Genomic DNA, 19,020 nt, shown 5'->3' with positions numbered 1-19,020 from the left:
GAGCATTGATTTTATTATTACTCTGGTATAAATATAAGAAGAAAAAATCATAAATCTTAATTTTGAAATATATAAAAAGTAATTCAGTTTCTCCAGTACAATGGGCCCTTATCTTTTTAAGGGTTTTATATTTGGACTAATATAAAATTAGTTCTCTGTAAAGAAAATATGATTTGTTAATATTGAAAAACTTAATGTGTAAACAAATGCAAAAGAAAAATCATTATAACAATCAGTTTTGTTAATTTTGACAATTTTAAAGATACTTTATCACTAAATACTTTTGTGTATATAAAGACACTACTGCTTCAAAATACTGTTTGCTTTCCTATGGAGTAACTTCAGGGTCAGATCTTAAGCCAGGAAAATAAGGTTTATGTTGGTAAATAAAACAACAGATTCTGCCCTAACAATTTATATACTTTAAAATTACATAAATATCTTCCAAAAGCAGAAATAATACACCTACTTGAGGCCTCCTAGGGTAAATGCTTGCCCACAATCTATAAGACTATCCTAGTGAAGGTCAATTAAAATCAAAGAGGAGTAACGTACCTTCAATGTATTTGCCTGATTTAAGTAGCGCTGGAAGATTTGTGATAAAACAAGTAAATATTACAGCGATATGATTCCTATGAACTAAACAGTAGTATGTGGATGTTATACCAAAGGAACCGTAAGAATAAAGCAACTATGTTAATTATCATTCCCAAATGACAACTCTGCTATTATTACTGAAAACTTTCTTGTGAAGTGTCTATTTCTGTAGATTGCAGCTTAAAGACTTTGTTTCAATTTAGAATCTTAAAGTTTGATGATTTATGAAAATGGAGTTTTGATCAATCTAGAATTTTTAAGGAAGTATAGACATTGAAAGTGATCTTTTTTCTGAGACAGTCATGTTGCACAATCACACAGGACAGCACAGATTTTCCCTACAAAGAAGATGGGAACCTCTGATCACAATAATGTATTTTATGAAGAAAACATGTTTCCTAAAACTGTTTTCAGTTACAGATATGACTTATTAGAAGGTAAGAACCAAATTTAAGAGCTGTTCATTTGTATAGGCAAAGAGAATGTATAAATAAGGTAAAATTCTGATATTTAAAAAATCTTGATAGGAAACTGTTTATAAGTGGAGACACTAAGTCACAGAAACGTAACCATGTTCAGTCTCAAGACTGAATCTAATATTTTAGGTAGAAATAGAATTTAGGGCTCTGATGCTCAGAAAAATGGGTGATATCTTCCCAAAGATAAATAGATAGATAGATAGATAGATAGATAGATAGATAGATAGATACATTTGTGATATTAGTAAATTGTTTTTGAAATATATATTGTGGATTTTCTTGAAAATCGTTGGCATGTTTAGTTCTTTGGAGGCTGAGGATTCTAAGAATTTTCTCCCCAAAATATGAAGTGAGTGGGAGCTAAAAAGGATTAATTTTAATTTCAAAATAACCTGATTCACTCAGCAAATTATAGAATCAACTGTAGAGAATGTGAGGCCTGAGAAACACAGCACAGGCTTCTATATTTCACCAAGCTCATACTTAGAACACTACTGTGAAATTGATATAACTGGAATTTACTCTGTACTTTGGTAAAGCACAACATTAAATAAGTTGTCTCAGTCTGTTTTTCATAAAGTCAACTATTTAGAGATGTCAAGCTTATTACAGGGATATCATATACTATATGTTCTGAAGTAGCTCCAAATCCAAGTATTATATTCATCCTCTTCACAAAATGCTCTTCATTATTGAGATGTGGACTGTGATATTTATATAATCCACAGGGACATCTTGCACTGTGTATATGTTTTTGATCACAAAACTTTTCATCTCTTAAGTTTGCATTTTTGAGAGCCCAGGTAAGTTTCTGTAGTCCTAAGATAGCAAGTGGTACAGTACATTTCGTGTAAAAATAATGTTCTAGTTTGTTTTTAAAGTGCTCCACATGCTGTAATATCAAATTTGTCATTATATAGAGCTAGTATGACTCATAATAATATTTTAAAAAGATCAGCAGTTGCAGGAAAATGACTGATTCAAATATGGACCCCATACGATGCAAAAGAGATGAAAACCTCTTGAGGCACATTCAAACACAGATTTTCAAAAATCCATTAGCAGACATAAGGGAGATGCAGAGGTACTTAGGAGGAATGTCTGAACAGAAGCTGGTACCTAAGGGCACTGCAGTATAAACTCAAAGTAGACTTACATATTTTGGTAAAAAGTATTTGTCCAGTGAAACAGCATCAAAAATAAAATGTACTCATTCCTTATCAGGAAAGAAACAAATCAAGTATGCTCAGATACTCAGAAACTGAAATATAAAAACCTTTTTGAAAAATTTCATGAATAAGAGGTTGCTTCACCCATGTTGCCATCACTGTCCGTACCAAAATCATCTCCGTCTTCAAAGTCTGAATTGATGGAGTCATTTTCCTCTTCTCCTTCTTCGTCATAGTCGGTTCCTGCTCTGAACCGTCATTGGCACTGTCCTCATCACCTTCTTTACTTTTTTCTTTGCCGCCTTCTTCTCTTCATTTTCCTCATCGAATTTTTTCACCGTCATCCCTCTTTTCTAACTTCTCATGTCTGTTTCAGCACATCTGCAGTAGGCATGAGTGAAGAGACCCTGTCTGTACCTTTTGCGTTTTTGGATTTTGAGTCTGCTTTCTGCCCCTTTTGCTCGGCATCATCTCTATTGGGAGTAGTCTCCAGCCTGGCATCCACTCTTCTTTGTACACCTGCATATATATATATATTTTTTACTGTATCTTTCAATATTTGGCTTTTCTTCAGTTTTCAATAAATAAAGCTTTTTTCCATTATTCCCCTCAATTCATGTTTCAAGGCCCGCATGTAGTCTTCACTTTCTCCTGTTTGCAGACATACTGGTTTGTACTCTGTATCCTAAGGAAACAGTGAGGGTGGCTGCAACATGACATCAGGTAACTTTTCACCATTTTCAAACCCAACAACGTCAATATTAAAGGTGTAGACAGCACGGCCTCTTTCATTATTCCGGCCACTAAAACTAGTTACACGAGAAGAGTGGGTAGAAGCTGGTCACTAAGTCTGCAGGCGTGAACAAAAGCTGTGTAACCCCGGTACGGCCAGCCAGTCTGGAGTGCAAGCAGTGGGGCTTCTGGCCGAAAGCCACAGCGCACACACGCCACCGCCCTCCCAGAATATCTGATTTCTATGACAGAAATAACACTATTCCTTAAGCGAAAATTTGCACCTACATAGGGAAGAATTGCTTACTGTGAATTTTTATACTTCCTAAGGAATATTTTGCTTTATATTAGTTTGTATGTGTGAAGTTAATGGTCCTGAAACCTAATATTTCTTTGGAAAAAAATTGATAATTACACTTATAAAAATTAATTTAACTAAATTTTGACATAGGAAAACTTCTTAATGAAGGCACTATCTCTTTGACACTGTATAGCAGATATTCAAAATGCTTTAAATGTGATTTGAACTATATTACATTACTATAGTTTTCAGATTCACAGAAAATCTCCTCTCCCTCCCAATGTCCCTCAAGCTAGTCAATTACTTTGTTAAAGTCAGAAACTCAATAAATTTAGTACCACAAATGCAAGGATTTGTGTAAAGTCTTAAACAAAAAATAAGCTAAGAATTGGCAAATCATTAAGCTAGTACTTTAGAAGTTGCTTTAATAGAAATCAAAATTTTGATTCATTGAGTCTTTTAGGAAGCCAGTAGTCTTTGAGATCTCTCTCCAAAAAGAAAAATGTGCAAGTCCACAAAATACTATGTAAAATTCCACTCAATTCATAATATTCATCTATAAATTTTAAAAGTTTTTATAGATCTCAATCAATTTAAAGAAATTTGCACATGGAAACATGTATAAATTTTAATGAAATGGAAATTACCAGATGTGCTAATTTCAACAAAATTTTTAGTCTTTTACATTTAATGATTGCTATTTATTGGAGTAGCCATAGTCGAAAATTCCAGAAATTATTCTATTTGACAAACATGCAAGCTGCTTTTGAATTAAAAATCTGGCAGATTCATTATTGTGACTTCTGACTTGTGTCTTCTTAATGCCAGAACTCAGAGAAAATTTCAACTTGTTAAAAGAGAAAATAGTCAAATGATGACACATTTTAAAAAACAAAGGAAAAGAGAATACCATCATATTTCAATGTAAGTTATCACATTGGCCATATTATAGTTCTGTGCTGAAAGAAGCCTTAAAGTTGATTTAGAATTTTGTGCCTTTATTTTTTGTCTTTTTCCTTTTTATTGGTACCAGGGATTGAACTCAGGACTGCCTGCTTGCAAGGCAGGTGCTTGTGCCGCTGAGCTAAATCCCCAGCTCCTTTTGTGCCTTTTTTTTTACAGCTCTTTCAAAGAAATCAAATTAGAACCATATATACATATTTTCAAATATTCTAATATTTTAAAAATAAAATTATGACATTGATTTTAATAATGCAATTATATTGAACATACTATCTCTAAAATGCTATCATCCTAACATATACATAGTAAAGAGCAAATATCTGTGCTACAAATTTTCTTACGTTGATATCACTGTTTACTTCATGTTTATTGCATACCCAAATTTAGACTGGACTAATTTCAAGTGTTTATTAGTCACATGATATAGGCTCATACAGCAGTCATTGGCCATATTTATTGGCCATCTCTGGAGACTATTTTTAAGGAATCACAGTATTTTTCTGTAATTTGAAGAATTTCAACTATTCTTTTTACTACTTTCAAAAAATAAATAAAATGAATAAAATGATGATTGTTCATAATCATTAATAACCATACATTTTTAAAAATTAATTAATTTTATTGGTGCACAAAAACTTTACAAACACATAAAATTAAGTAAGGCCCTCCTGACCAGCTAATGGTTCACAGATTAAACTAAAGAGGAAATTAGCTTCTAAAATTAAATGATAATGCCAATACAACAGACAGAAATTATGGAACATGCTGTGAAAGCAGTCCTACAAGATCAAATTTATAGAAATTAACTTCCACTTCACAAAAGCAGAGGGAGCTCAAGTAAACAACCTGATATTAAACGTCAAGCTTTTAGAAAAAGAAGAAGCAAGTCATGTTGAAAATTTGTCTATGGCAGGAAATTGTAGAATTTTAGTGATCATAGCATATCAATACATAGAGTCAATGAAATGAAGAATTGGTTCTTTAAAATATTAAATAAAATTGAAAAACTCTTAGCCAATCTTATCAAAAAAGGAAACAAAACCCTCAATTAGGAATCAAAAAAGTATAACCACAATAGATCATGCAGAAATCCAGATCATCAATAGCTACTTAGAAAACCAGAACTCACATAAGATGTAAAACACAGAATAAGAATTGCCAAGGCTGAATCAATAAAATATGAAAATTATAAATAAAGCCATATCAATCAATGAAACTAAAAATGTAATTAAAACTTGCCAATAAAAAAAGCTTAGATCATGATGGATTCACTGCCAAATTCTACAAGAAATCTAGAGAAAAATCTATATTCTGCTATTTCTCAATTCTTTAAAGAAATTGAAAGGGAAGCAATACTTCAAATTTATTCTTGGAATTAAGCATTACCCTGATTCCAAAACCCGAGAAAGAAGGACTCAAACAAAAAACTACAGGCCAATCTCCCCCCACTGAACATAGACACAAATTTCCTCATAAGATGTTGGCAAACATAATGCAGTAAATCATGAATAAAATTTTACACTGTGACCAATTAGGATTCATCCCAGGAATGCACAGAAGGATCAACATATGCAAATCAATAAATGTAATATACCATATCAACAGAACCAAGAACAAAAGTCACATGATTATCTCAACAGATACATCAAAAGTACTTTACAAAGTCCAAAAAACACTCATGATTAAAAAACTACAGAAAATTGTAATATATCGTTTTTATTTCAATCCAATGTAAGCCATCTATGTCAAACCAAAGGCAAACATTATATTAAGTGACAAAAATCTGAAAGCTTTCAGTATATAATTTTTAAAATTAAGTTTATTGGTCCATATAAGATACACATAATGATTATATTTATTTTTTGGGAATTTGTACCTACACATGATATATTTTGATTCCCCTTTTTTCCTCAGTCATCTTCCTTCTCTTCAACCCCCACTTCCCTTCCCTAATTACAAAATGTTGTTTCCATTTTCTTTTTCATTATTTTGTCTTTTCCTTTCCTTCATTCCCCCATTTCCTATCCTAGTTCCTCTTTCTTTTTCAAAAGTTCTGTCCTATTTCACAGTATCTGTTACATTTTAGTTTTTATTTATTGTTTAAGTTTCTCACACCAAGGAAATGATCTGATGCTTACTTAATTATCTTGAGTTCCATTCATTTACCTACAAATCTTTCAGGGATATCCTTTATGGCTGAGTGATACTCCATTATATAAAGAACCACTTTTTTATTTTAAAGAGATTAAAAGAAAACAAAACAATATAAACTTCAATGGGGCTGGGGATTTAGCTCAGCGCCGTAAGTGCCTGGCTTGCAAGCAGGCAGTCGTGAGTTCGATCCCTGGTACCGATACAAAGGAAAAAGACAAAAACAAAACAAAACAAAACAAACAAACAAACAAACAAACAAACAAAAAACAATATAGGACTTCAAAACTAGGTGGAAGGAAATCAACAATATCACTATATTGCACATTGTTGTCTCTGAAATAGTTGCCTCATTTTCAAGATAGAGGTATGCAAAACAGATCAAACACTATAAACTCCATTTCTATGAACTAATAGAATTACTTGTACAATTATCTTGTGTGTGTATGCAAATATATTTTCTCTCTTTCTTTTCAATTTCTCTGCATCCCAATTGTTTGTTCCATTTGAGCAGTGTTTTTCCTAACACAATATCTACTGTTCCTTTTGGAACTTACTGTTACAGTTTTTTACCCAGAGGAGACAATATGATATATGCACAAAAATCTGATTAATTTCACTTATGAGTATAGTTTTTAGTTGCACCCATTTACCTATAAAATCCTTGAATTTATCTTTCTTTATAGTTGATTAGTATCCCATAGTATGAAAATACCATTTTTTTTTATCTATTCCTCAATTCCTAATTGGTAATTGTGTAAAATCTCTTCATGTTTTGCTGCATTCTGTTTGCCATCATCTTATGAGAACTTTTGTGTCTATGTTTATTGGGGGAGATTGGCCTGTAATTTTCCTTTTGTTTGGGTCCTTCCTGCCTGCGTTTTGGAATTAGGGTAATTCTTAATTCGAATGAGGAATTATCCATTCCTGAAATTAGGTTGTTTCCAATATTTAACTGTTACAAATTGCACTACTATAAACTATAAACATGGGTGCACATATATAACTGTGGTATAATGTTTTCAATTCTTTTGGAAAAATACCCAGAAAGGTAATAGTTGGTTGGAATGGACCTCTAATCCTATGTTTTTGAGGAATTTCTACAGTGATTGCCAGAGTGGTTTCACCAGTCTACACTCCCACCAACAAGGTTCTTTTTTCCTCATATGCCCTCTAGCATTTGTTACTGATTGATTTTTTTGATGACAGTCATCCTTTTTGGAGTGAGATGGGATATCAGTTTTTTTAATTTGCATGTCTCAAGTGACCACTGATGTTGAATGATTTTTCATAAATTCATTTGCTGTTTGTATTTCTTCATCTGAGAAGTATGTCTTCATCTCAGATGTCCATTTTTGGATTTTGTCTTTGCATTTTGAAAGCTTCGTTTTTTAAAATGCTTTATATGTTTTAGATATAAGTACCTTGTCTGAAGGATAGTTGGCTAAGATTGTGGGTGTTAATTTCACACTGTTGGTGATTTCTTTTGACATGTAAAAGCTTTTAATAAAGTGAGATTTCAGTTGCTGATTCTTTGAAGTAATTCTCATACACTTTGAAAACCATATCTTCTTTATCCATCCCTTGGTTGATGAGAATTTGTGTTGTTTCTAAGGTTTGACTATTACAAACTGTGCTACTATAAATATGAGTGTACATATATTACTGCTTTTATGGAAATTTTAAACATCCGAAATTTGATAGGGTTAGTGTGCTGCATACCTATTGTGAATGGGTAATTTAGTTTGCAACTCTAGCAACAAGTCAAAGAAAAGATTGCCTATAGGAGATTGAGACTTACCTGAGTGATCTGGTATGTTGCCCGTTAAAAATCACAAAGCATTATATGATGACTAAAAGTAATAAAATGTTCAAGAAATATTCAAAGTCTTATTTTCATGTTGAATGTAATTTTTTTTTAAAAACTAGTGTGTAAAATGTAATAATGTGATTTTTTTGTTCTCATGTTGTTGCTATGTGGTTCAGAATGGCCTTGAACTCATTACATGCCAGGTTGGCCTCAGACTCACAGTAGTCCTTTTGCCTTAGCCTCTTGAATCCTACGATTATAGGGTACACCATAATATCTAGCACACAATGTGATTTTTCACACATCCATAAAATAGAAGAAAAGTATCTTGACTGTGGCAATCTAAATCTTATCCATACTGTTTAAAAAATATATCTTCATCAGTACCATTTGTGTCTATTTAATGGAGTTATTAATTAATGTTTGAAATTTAACTAATGGGCAATTTACTTTCATTTTATTTATGTTTTTTTAATAATTAGTAAAAGGTAGTATTAGAAAGCTAAACACATTGAATGTTTTTTTAATTTTGAAAAGAATAAAACCACATGAAAAAAATTAGAGTCATTCAAAACAAAAAGATGGACATAGTACATGATGTAAGACCACAATACAAAGTGATCTAAAATGGTTACCATGATGTCTCTTGTTATCGTCAACAAGGTTGCCCCTATCATCAGATACAATATAATTGAACTCAGGAATACAGAACAAAATCAATCAAAACAAAATATTGGAGACATTATAGGACTTCAAAAAAGGTAATAGTCAGACCGGAATGGGTATCATCATGAATCTTATTGTTTTCAAAGTAGTTGTTCTGAACTTGATCCTATTAAACATAACAGATTCAAATAAAATCAGTCAATATTAGACAGCAATTGAACAAAACATGCAAATAAAATCAGTCTAAACAAGACAGTGAAAGCAATACAGTATTTCAGATTAATTTAATAGGAACTTAAAAATGGTTACCATAGTATATCCTGCTGTCTTTGGAATAGTTGTCCATCCCTCAAATCTAGTACAAGTAGACAATTTGGAACAGAATATAACCAAATTAAACAGTGATGAAAGCAATATGGATTTCAAATCATGATACATTATTAACAATGTCCTCTACCTTCCCTATTTAGACAAGTCTTCCCCTTTCACTTTCCCAGGGAACATTGTACATTTTGTAGCCCACTAACTCCTTTAGATTTTAGATTAGGGAGGCAACCTGCTATTTACCTTAGTGGTTCTGAACCTTTTTACCCCTGAGCTTGGTCTCAGGTTGTATCTATTTACCTGCAGGAGCCTCAAGGTTTTCTTTTTCTTATAGCTGAGTGGTTCTCCAATATATAAAACTTTTGTGTCTTTCCAACCTATCTGCAGCTTGTGGGTGAGCTATCTCCACTTTTTTTCTGGTTCCCTGTCACATAAAACATTATTTTCTCATCTTTGACTTCCAAGCCATAAACCCTCTTTCAGGTTAAATATATTTCTTGTATAGAGCATCTTGATGGATCCTATATCCTGATCCACTCTGCCTGTGTTTCTTATTGTCAGTGTATCAAGGCCATCCATATTAGTGATTATGACCAAACTTCTCTGCCTCATCTCTGCCATGCTATTTTTCTGCCATTGGTTGTCTACTTTTCTGCTTCATTCCACTGTCTGCCCTGTTCAGTGAGCCCCCTCTGTCATTGTTCTTGAATCCATGGTCTTATTTTTCTTTCTCTCAAGCATGTCCTCCAGTACTTTTTGTAGGGATGGATTGATGGTCACGAACTCCCCCAGTTCCTCTTTATCATGGGAGCATCTTGTTTGTCTACTAATTTTGAGAGATAGTTTTCAGGGTACATCAGTCTGGGTTGGAGGTTATGTTCTTTCAGGCTTGGAATACTCCAAGTTCTTCTGGATTTGATGGTTTGTGTTGAGGAGCCTGTTTTTATTCTGATGGCTCCTCATTTATAGTTGATCTGTTTCTGTTGTCTCTGACAGATTTTAATATTCTGTTCTTGTGTTGAATTTCTGGGATATTGATTATTATATGTCTGGGTGTAGATCTATTCTGATTGTAGCTGGATGGAGTTCTGTATGCCTCATTTATATGAATATCATTTCCTTTTCCTATGCTTGGGAAGTTTTATTTAATTATTTCTGTAAATCATCTTTTTATATTCTTTTTGTTTACTTCTTCTTCTTCAGTCACATTTTTTATTCTTAAGTTATACATCCTCTTGTCATCTTCTAGCCTTTGTATTGTAGTTGCCTGTTTCTTTGTTATTTAAGAGAGCTCTTTCCTTTCATGATCACACATTGCAAAGCTGTCTTCAAGGTTTGCTAATCTGTCTTCAGTTTCTTTTAAGCAGGTTTGCCAGCTTTTAGTGGAGTTTTAAATTTCCTGTTAATCTTTTTGAATCTATTTTATATATTCTAGATTTTTAAATATATTTTTCATTGAAGGTTCCTTCCTTTTTGTACGCCCTTCCATTCTGCCATCTGTGTCTTCTTGAGAGGTACTTAGCATCTCTTTTATTATTTTTCTTATATCTTCCTTTACTTGTATTAGTATTTCTGTTTTGAGGTCTTTTATAAGGTCATAAAGATAATTCTTTGTGTCAGATGTGTTTTTTTTTTTTTTTTTTTTCCAGAAACAACAGGTGTGCAACATCTGATCTCTTCTGTGTTTATGGCTCCTGGGCCAGTACTGTTTAAGTTGGAGTCTGCAGACTTCCTTTTGTTTCTTCTTATTGTCATGTTTCTGGTTTCTTCCAGACAAGTGGATACTGGGAATCCTCAGTACTTCCTGTATTGGCTGTGATTACTTTGAGGTGTGCTGGCTAGGGATTGCTGCCCTCCCCAGACTGCTGATGACCCTTGAAGTACAAGCAGGGATGCAGCAGGCTGGCCACTCCCTTCTGAGCTGGTCAACCACTGAGAGTCTTCACCATGTTAGTGTGTGCCACATGAATGGGGCCAGTTAGGGCTAGCTTTAAGGAGATCTTGTCCTTGGCTATTAAATTGTGCACAGGGGTGGGACTCAGTCCAACAGTTCTCTCCAATCTGCTCTGTGATAGGAGTAGCTGACTGAAGCTGCTGCATTTCTGGTTCCAGGCTTATCCTACCTGACTTCAAAATGCCTCCTAGCCAGTCACTCACTCCCACAGAAGGACTGAGCTCCCTGCACTCACTGCAAGATGGTGCAGATCTCTGAGCTGGTGCTGCTCTCTGCCCTGCCACTCCTGTCCATGATGGAATCCTCCTGCTGAGGCCCTTGAGCTCGCCAACTGCCAACTTCACCACAATTGTGCATCTTTGGAGTCCAGCAGCATTTTGTATACAGTGGGACTGCCTCTGGTGAGAGCATGTCTGTCTACAGACCTCCGTACATAGAGAGGATCCATCTCCTTCCTTCTTGTCTTCTCCAGGATGCTTTATTCCAGCATTTGAGCTATTTGTCTCAGAGAGGCTCTTTATTTTGCTGCTTATTGATCTGCTATCTTCCCAGTTGATCACATTAAATATTTTTAATAAAGCTGAATATTTGTGCTTGACCATGTCTATAGACTTGATATAAGTAGGAAAATACATTTTAAGTGATACTTAAACAAGAAGGCTGGGTTATTGGACTTATTTTCTTAATTAAGCGAGTATGATGAAGGAAAAAGAGATGTAATAAAAGATGTAGGTTGAAACTAGGTGTGGTGGTACAGGCCTATAATCCTATCACTCTGGGAGCCTGGAGCAAGAGGCTTCAAAATTAGATACAACTAGCATTTTGCTGACTCAGTAAGACTTTACTTCAAAATCACATTAGGTAAAATAAATTAGTAAAATTTAAAAATTGAGTAAATTAAATTGGAAAAGGACTGGGAATGAAGTTCATTGTAAAAATCCTGTGTTCAATACCTACCACATAAGAAAAAGATCTTTGTTGATTGAGTAATGTAAATAATAATATAAGAACTCAAAAATAATACAAGAACGCTTATTCAAGTATGGGCCAGTCTTGTATAAAACATACTTAGGTTTGAATCAAGTATTAAAATACTTCTTCAAAATAAAACTCACCTGCTACTGAACATTTTTTGCTTATTGCATTTGCATATACACGTTTATTTTAAGTTCAGTTTCATGATATAATTTTAATTCACTGAGTTTCTATAGTAAGGACATTCAGACTCATTTAAAAATATAGCAGCTCCGATTTAGACAGGTTATAAAAAAGTCAAATATATAAAAAGATTTTTAATACATAACTTGATCCATAAAAAGGAGAAAAAATTTTTTCTATAAAAATCAGGAAAATATTTCAAAATTCTTTTCAATAAAAGATATATTTGAATTAGAATTACACTAATTATTTTACCCTAAAATATGAGAAAAATTTTGTAGTGTTTAGAATTGATCAATTCTATCTTTGCATACTCTTCAGAAACAGGAATTCCCAGAAGTAACGGTGCTTTCAATATCTTTGAAAGAATTTGTAGCCAAAGAATGCTCAAGAAAGTAGTTTGCATGTAGAAAATACTACTCAGGCATGGTAGAAGAATAATGGCAAGTATGAAACATATTGTCTCCTGTTGGTACCAGTACAAATCACAGAAACTAAATATATCAACTCTTGATTGATATATAATCTTTCTTTTCTTCTTTATGATAGACTGCTTTTATAAGAACAGCTCACAAAAAAAATAAGTAAAAAGTACAGGGTTTGCATATATTCCTTAACATGTCTGATTCCCCGATAATCCCCCAGCAAACTGGTACAATTGTTACAATCAATAATCTATACTGATCTGTAATTTTTCAAAGAGTACAGTTTACCATGGTTTTTTCTATGTACTGTGAATTCTGGAGGTTCTTCAATTGTATAATGATATATTCCTACCACTATAGTTTATACAGAATAGTTTCCTTGCTTTACAAAGATCTCTTCCACTTATTCATTCCTAGTAACCTCTAATATCTTTCCTTTCTCCATAGCGGTGACTTTTCTAGAATGCCAAATATTTAAAAAATACAGTATGCAGTCTTTTGCGTTTTTTGTGGTATCACGCTTTTAAGTCTCTGTCATACCTTTTCAGATTCTAAAACTCATTTCTTTTTGTGATGATGAATACTACACTGCTTTGACATACATTAGTTTCTGGGCTCTTGCATCTCTAAAGGGTTTCTTAGTGGTATTCAAATTATGTCAAATATGAATTTAAAAATCACACAATAAATATAATAAAATCACATTATATATATCACACACAAGAACTTACACTTCTCAAGATGTTATTGTTTTAATTTTAACTCTCTGATATTTTGGAAATGTATGTATGGTGTGGAGGCACATATACAGGTATGAGAAGTGGAGAGCAGAACACAGAGAAACTAGCAAAGACTTTAAAGTTTTTTTTGCGCTACTCTGATGGACATTAATCATTCTCCTAACATGCACAATAAATCAAGAATGATGCATTATAAGCATTAATTTGAAGCAAAATGAGACATCTGTGGGAAAGGTACATCATTTGTGCCCCAACTATTTTATTCATAGATTATTCTCAAACTCACTAAATCTACAAAAAAATAGAGTTCAGTGATCCTAGAGCTATTGACACTTGTAAAGCACATACAAATTAAATAGGATTTGAATTTAAAATAAAAACACAATTTAAATATGTGTTTAATTTTAAGGTTCTTAATGTGACAAGTTGAATTCATCATTTGGAAACACACATCTCACTAGTAATTTGATCTTGAAATGGAATGAAATTTCTCTAAGTATTAGGAATTTTAATTTCATCTTTGGTATACTTACATTGTTGAGGACATTCAGCAACCACAGTTTAATTATATAATTTTACTGTTGATCATATCAAATTTAATGAGAAGTCAAATTAAAATTCAAGGGGATATGTCTATATTTTCTCCTAAAATACTGCTATGAACAAGTCTACACTTGGAAATTCCTTAGAAATGCAAGGATTTCAGCTCCTTTATAATTTTTATACCATTGTAGCTTTATTCAGTGTTCTTCTTTGTAATTAGCTAAGGCTCTCCTAAGATTATTGATGCTATTTGAACAAATAAACAGTGAGAATAAAGGTGAAACTTTCCTCCCACTGGAGGATACCGTTAGGAATGCAAGAGGGCTCATATTCCTTCCCTCCATCCAGAGGACCCCAGCAGGGTCTATGAGAATGCTAGTAAACCCTCCCACCATCCAGAGGGTGCCAGGAAGGCCTAAAAGCCCTCAGTAACCCACTAGTGCCCCAATAGGAACATATACCATGCACAGGTGGGTCTGGTGGGCTAGAAAGGTTGGAAGCAGCAGTACAATATGAGCCAAAAGTTGGTTCACATCAATACTTCTTAGCTAGTGAGCCCAAGAAGAGTCCAGGGCTTGCCCAACTAGACCCGCAGGAGGAATTCAGGTGACTGGTCCTCCCTTACATTGTGGGACCTGGCAGCTGGATAAACACTATGCAATAGGGACCCTCACTAAGACTCACATAATGGACAGGCGAGACTAGTGAGATTGAAAAGACTGAAATATGAACCGAGAAGTAAAAATGACAAGATGAAAAAGTGAAATGTAATAGCAGACCTCCAGCCCCTACAGAACAAGTAGAGGAGACATCAACATAGGAGAAAATGGGAGACACACATCTGAAATTTTTAAAAATATAGCAAACGAAGTAAAGAAACAAATTCACAAGGCTATAGAAGTAATCAGATCAGAAACAATCTCTCAGGTAAAGAAAGAAATGGCAATCATAATGAAGGAATGCTTCAGCATAGCTTAAATATACAGGAGAACAGGAAAATGATGAAGATTTTGAATGAAGAATATAGGAAAGAAATAGAGTGCATGAAAGATATTCAAAGAAGTATCCACATAATTAAAAATTCCATTGAAAGCTGGCAAAACTGTTGAATGAAACTGAAGTCAGACTTTCAGACCTTGAAGACAGGATTGCAGCTAGCAATCATGAAAGGAAAGCTCTCTTAAAAATAACAAAGGACATAAAATAACTATTCTATGGCTCTGAGATGATGCAAAGAAAGATAATATAACAATGATGGGTATTAGTGAAATATTAGGAGTCAGCACAACTGACATTATAAAAAACTATTTGCAGAAGTAATAGTGGGATGTTTCTCAAGCATGGGAAAACAATTTGATACACAGATAAGTGAGGCTTATAAAACTTCAATAATTCATAACCAAAATAAATCTAAACTCATAAATATAATAATCAGTATCCCACAAATTCAGTACAAAAACAGAATATTAAAAGCTGTCAGAGAAAATAAACCAATAACATGCATATAAAGGAAAGCCCATTAGAATCATGGCCAACTTCTCAACACAAACCTTTAAATCAAGATGATCTTAGAGTAAAGTATATCAAATGCTGAAAGAGAACTTCCAACCCAGATTGATGTACCCTCCAAAACCGTCTTTCAAAACTAATGGAGAAATATGATACTTCCATAAGGAAAAACAACTGAAGAAATTCATGTCCACAAAACCAACCCTAGAAAGAGTAATCAAAGATATTCAAGATAAAAATAAAAATGATCACAATTGCAATAACAATAATGGAAACAAACCACCAGGCATGGCAGGCAGTTAAGCAGAGAGGAAAAAGGGAACAAACTAAAGGAAAATAACATAACAAAGTTAAGTCAATACATATCAGTTATAAAAATAAATGCAAATGGCCTCAATTCACTAATCAAAAGAAACAAATAAGAAGAATGCATCAATAAACAACATCAAAAATATGCTGCATACTAGAAACACATTTAACTAAAAAGGAAAGGCATAGACTGAAAGTCAATGGATGAAAAACAATACTTCATACAACAGAAATCCACAAAAAAGATATTTTGTTTGCAAAAAACATGAACTTCAAACCAAAAATGAGCAAAAGAGATAAAGAAGGTCACCACGTACTTATTAGTGTAAAAACTCAAGAAGAGATAATAAGCACACACACACACACGACACCAAATACAAGAGTGCTGAAATATATAAGAAAACCATTAATAGACATGAAAAATCAAATGAGGCATAACGTAATTGTAATGGATGACCTTAACATCTCATTTTTATAAAGAGATATATCAATTACACACAAAGTCAGCAAAGCAAAAACAGAATTGAATGAAACATGTAACAAATGAACTTGTTAGACATTTGCAGAATATTCTACCCAACAACTTCAGAATACACATTATTTTACGCTGATCATGGGACAATCTCTAAATTAGATCATGTACTAGCCCACAGAATATTCTTAAGTAAATGCAAAGCAATTGAAATTATCCCATGTGTATTACCTGACAATAGTGCAGTGAAATTGGAAATTAATAGCAAAAGAAACTGATCAAACTCTATAAACACATGGAAATTAACATCCTTCTGAACAACCAGTGAGTCACAGATGAAACTGAAGAAGTTAAACAATTTCTACAGTCAAATGAAAATATAGAAGCAACATCAGAACCAGTGAGACACAATAAAGCAATTCTAAGAAGGAAATTTATAGTGGTGAATTTTCACATCAGGAAAACAGAGAAAGCACAAATAGACAATGTAATGTTGCTGTGAAAGGGGATTCTAGAAAAAAAGAGCAAGTCAAACCTAAAGCCTTCACAAGGAAGGAAATTTAAAGATCAGAGCAGAAAGTAATGCAATTGAGACAAACAAAACAATACAAAGAACTAATGAATCAAAGAGCTGATTCTTTAAAAAAACACATAAAATTGACAAACAGCAAACTTTAACAAAAAAAAAAAAAAGAAAAAAAAAACTTCTAAGATTCATACAGTGAGGAATGAAAAGGATGAAATCACTACAGATCCTATGGAAATTCAGAAGATCATCAGTACTTGCTTTGAAAATCTTTACTCATATAGGTTGGAAAACACATAGGAAATGGACAAATTCCTACAAACATAAATTAGCAAAGCTCATCCAAGGAAGATATAAAAGTTTTGAATAACCCAGTATCAGTTAATGAAATTGAAAAAATAATTTAAAACATACCAACAAAGAAAAACTCAGATCCTGACAAATTCTTTGTTGAATTCTATGAGAAATTTAAAGAAGATTTAGTGGCAATATCCTTAATTTCTTTAATGAAATTGAAAGGGAAGCAAATTTCCCTAATTCCTGGAGGCAAGCAAAGCGCTGATACCAAAACCAGAGACATATACAACCTAAAAAGTGAACTACAGACCAATATCACTAATGACTATAGTTGCAAAAATTCTCAGGAAAATACTACCAAACAGAATGCAGCAAATCATCAAGATTGTACATCATAACCAAATAGGATTCATCCTAGGAATGCAGGAATCCTTCAACATGTGAAAATCAGTAAGCAAAATGCACCATATCAACAGAGCATATGACAAAAATCACATGATCATCTCAATAGATGCAGATAAAGCTTTAGACAATGTCCAGCACACATTCATCATAAAAACCTTAGAGAAAATCAAAATATATGGTCCCTACCTCAATCTGATAAAAGGTATGTTTGACAAATCAACAGCCAACACCATATTAAATGGAATAAAATGTTTCATTCTAAAATCAGGGAAAACACAAGGATATATACTATCACAATTCTATTTAATATAGTACTGGAAATGATAGCCAGAGCAATTAGACAATAAAGAGAAATATGAGGAATAAAGATAGGCAAGGAAGACATTAAATTATCTTTATTTACATATTACATGATACTCTACATAGAAGACCCCAAAACCTCCACCAAATGACTACTAGAGTTAATAAGCAAATTCAGCATCATAGCTGAATACCAAGTCAACACTCAAAAAATCAATAGTATTCACATACATGAATACTAAACCTACTGAGACAGAATGTAGGGAAATACCACCATTTATAAGAACATCCAAAAAATGAAGTAGTTAGGAATGAATCTAACAAAGGATGTAAAGTATCTATACGTTGAAAATAACAGTACCAGGGTGGGGGATTTAGCTCAGTGGTAGAAGCACCTGCCTTGCAATCAGGCAGTCGTGAGTTCAATCCCTGGTACCGATTAAAAACAAAACAAAACAAAACAAAACAAAACAAAACAAAAAACAAAAAAAAAAGAAAAAAGAAAATAACAGTACTATGAAAAAGAATATTGAAGAGGACATCAGAAAATGGAAGGACATTCCTCATTCATGGATAGAAAGAACCAATACTATGAAAATGGCTGCACTCCCAAAATTGTCATGTGGATTTAATTAAATCCCAATTAAAATACAATTAGCATACATCACAGATCTAGTGAAAGCATAACTAAATCTCATTTAGAAACTGAAAAGATCTAGAATAGCAAAGGCAATCCTGGGCAACAAAGGCAAAGAAGGAGGCATCACAATTCCTGACTTGAATTCATACTACAAAGTTTTTGTGATAAAATCATCATAGTACTACCAAAAAACAGACTTGAGAATCAGTGGAACAGAATAGAAGATGCATACACAGCTACAAAGACATTGAGCTACCATATCTTTGAAAAAAGGACCAAACATGTTTATTGGAAGACAGTATCATTAATAAATGGTGCTGAAAAAAATGCTTTCCACATGCCCCAGACTAAAGCTAGACCCATGTCTATCACCATGCATGGAATTAAAGTCAAAATGAATTAATGCTCCCAATGTTAAAACAGAAACACTAAGTCTATTTAAAGATACATAAGTAGAAATCTTGACAACTCAGGAATAAGGAGAGAATTCATGAACAAAACCCAAACTGCATGGGAAGTACTTCAAAACATCAACAAGTGGGATTTCATC

General features: G+C 33.2%; 1 pseudogene; it reads right to left on the bottom strand.

Moving 5' to 3' along the window:
• Positions 1-2,366: 2,366 nt before the first annotated feature.
• LOC100732123 (DNA-directed RNA polymerase III subunit RPC7-like) lies at positions 2,367-11,503 on the bottom strand (annotated as a pseudogene).
• Between the last annotated feature and the right edge of the window lie 7,517 nt (positions 11,504-19,020).

This window comes from Cavia porcellus, unplaced genomic scaffold (assembly GCF_034190915.1).
Source record: "Cavia porcellus strain 051 isolate PalLab524CR breed Dunkin Hartley unplaced genomic scaffold, mCavPor4.1 scaffold_13, whole genome shotgun sequence".
Taxonomy (NCBI): domain Eukaryota; kingdom Metazoa; phylum Chordata; class Mammalia; order Rodentia; family Caviidae; genus Cavia; species Cavia porcellus.
Note: the sequence above shows the minus strand (reverse complement) of the source record. Positions and strands in the feature narration are given on the sequence as shown.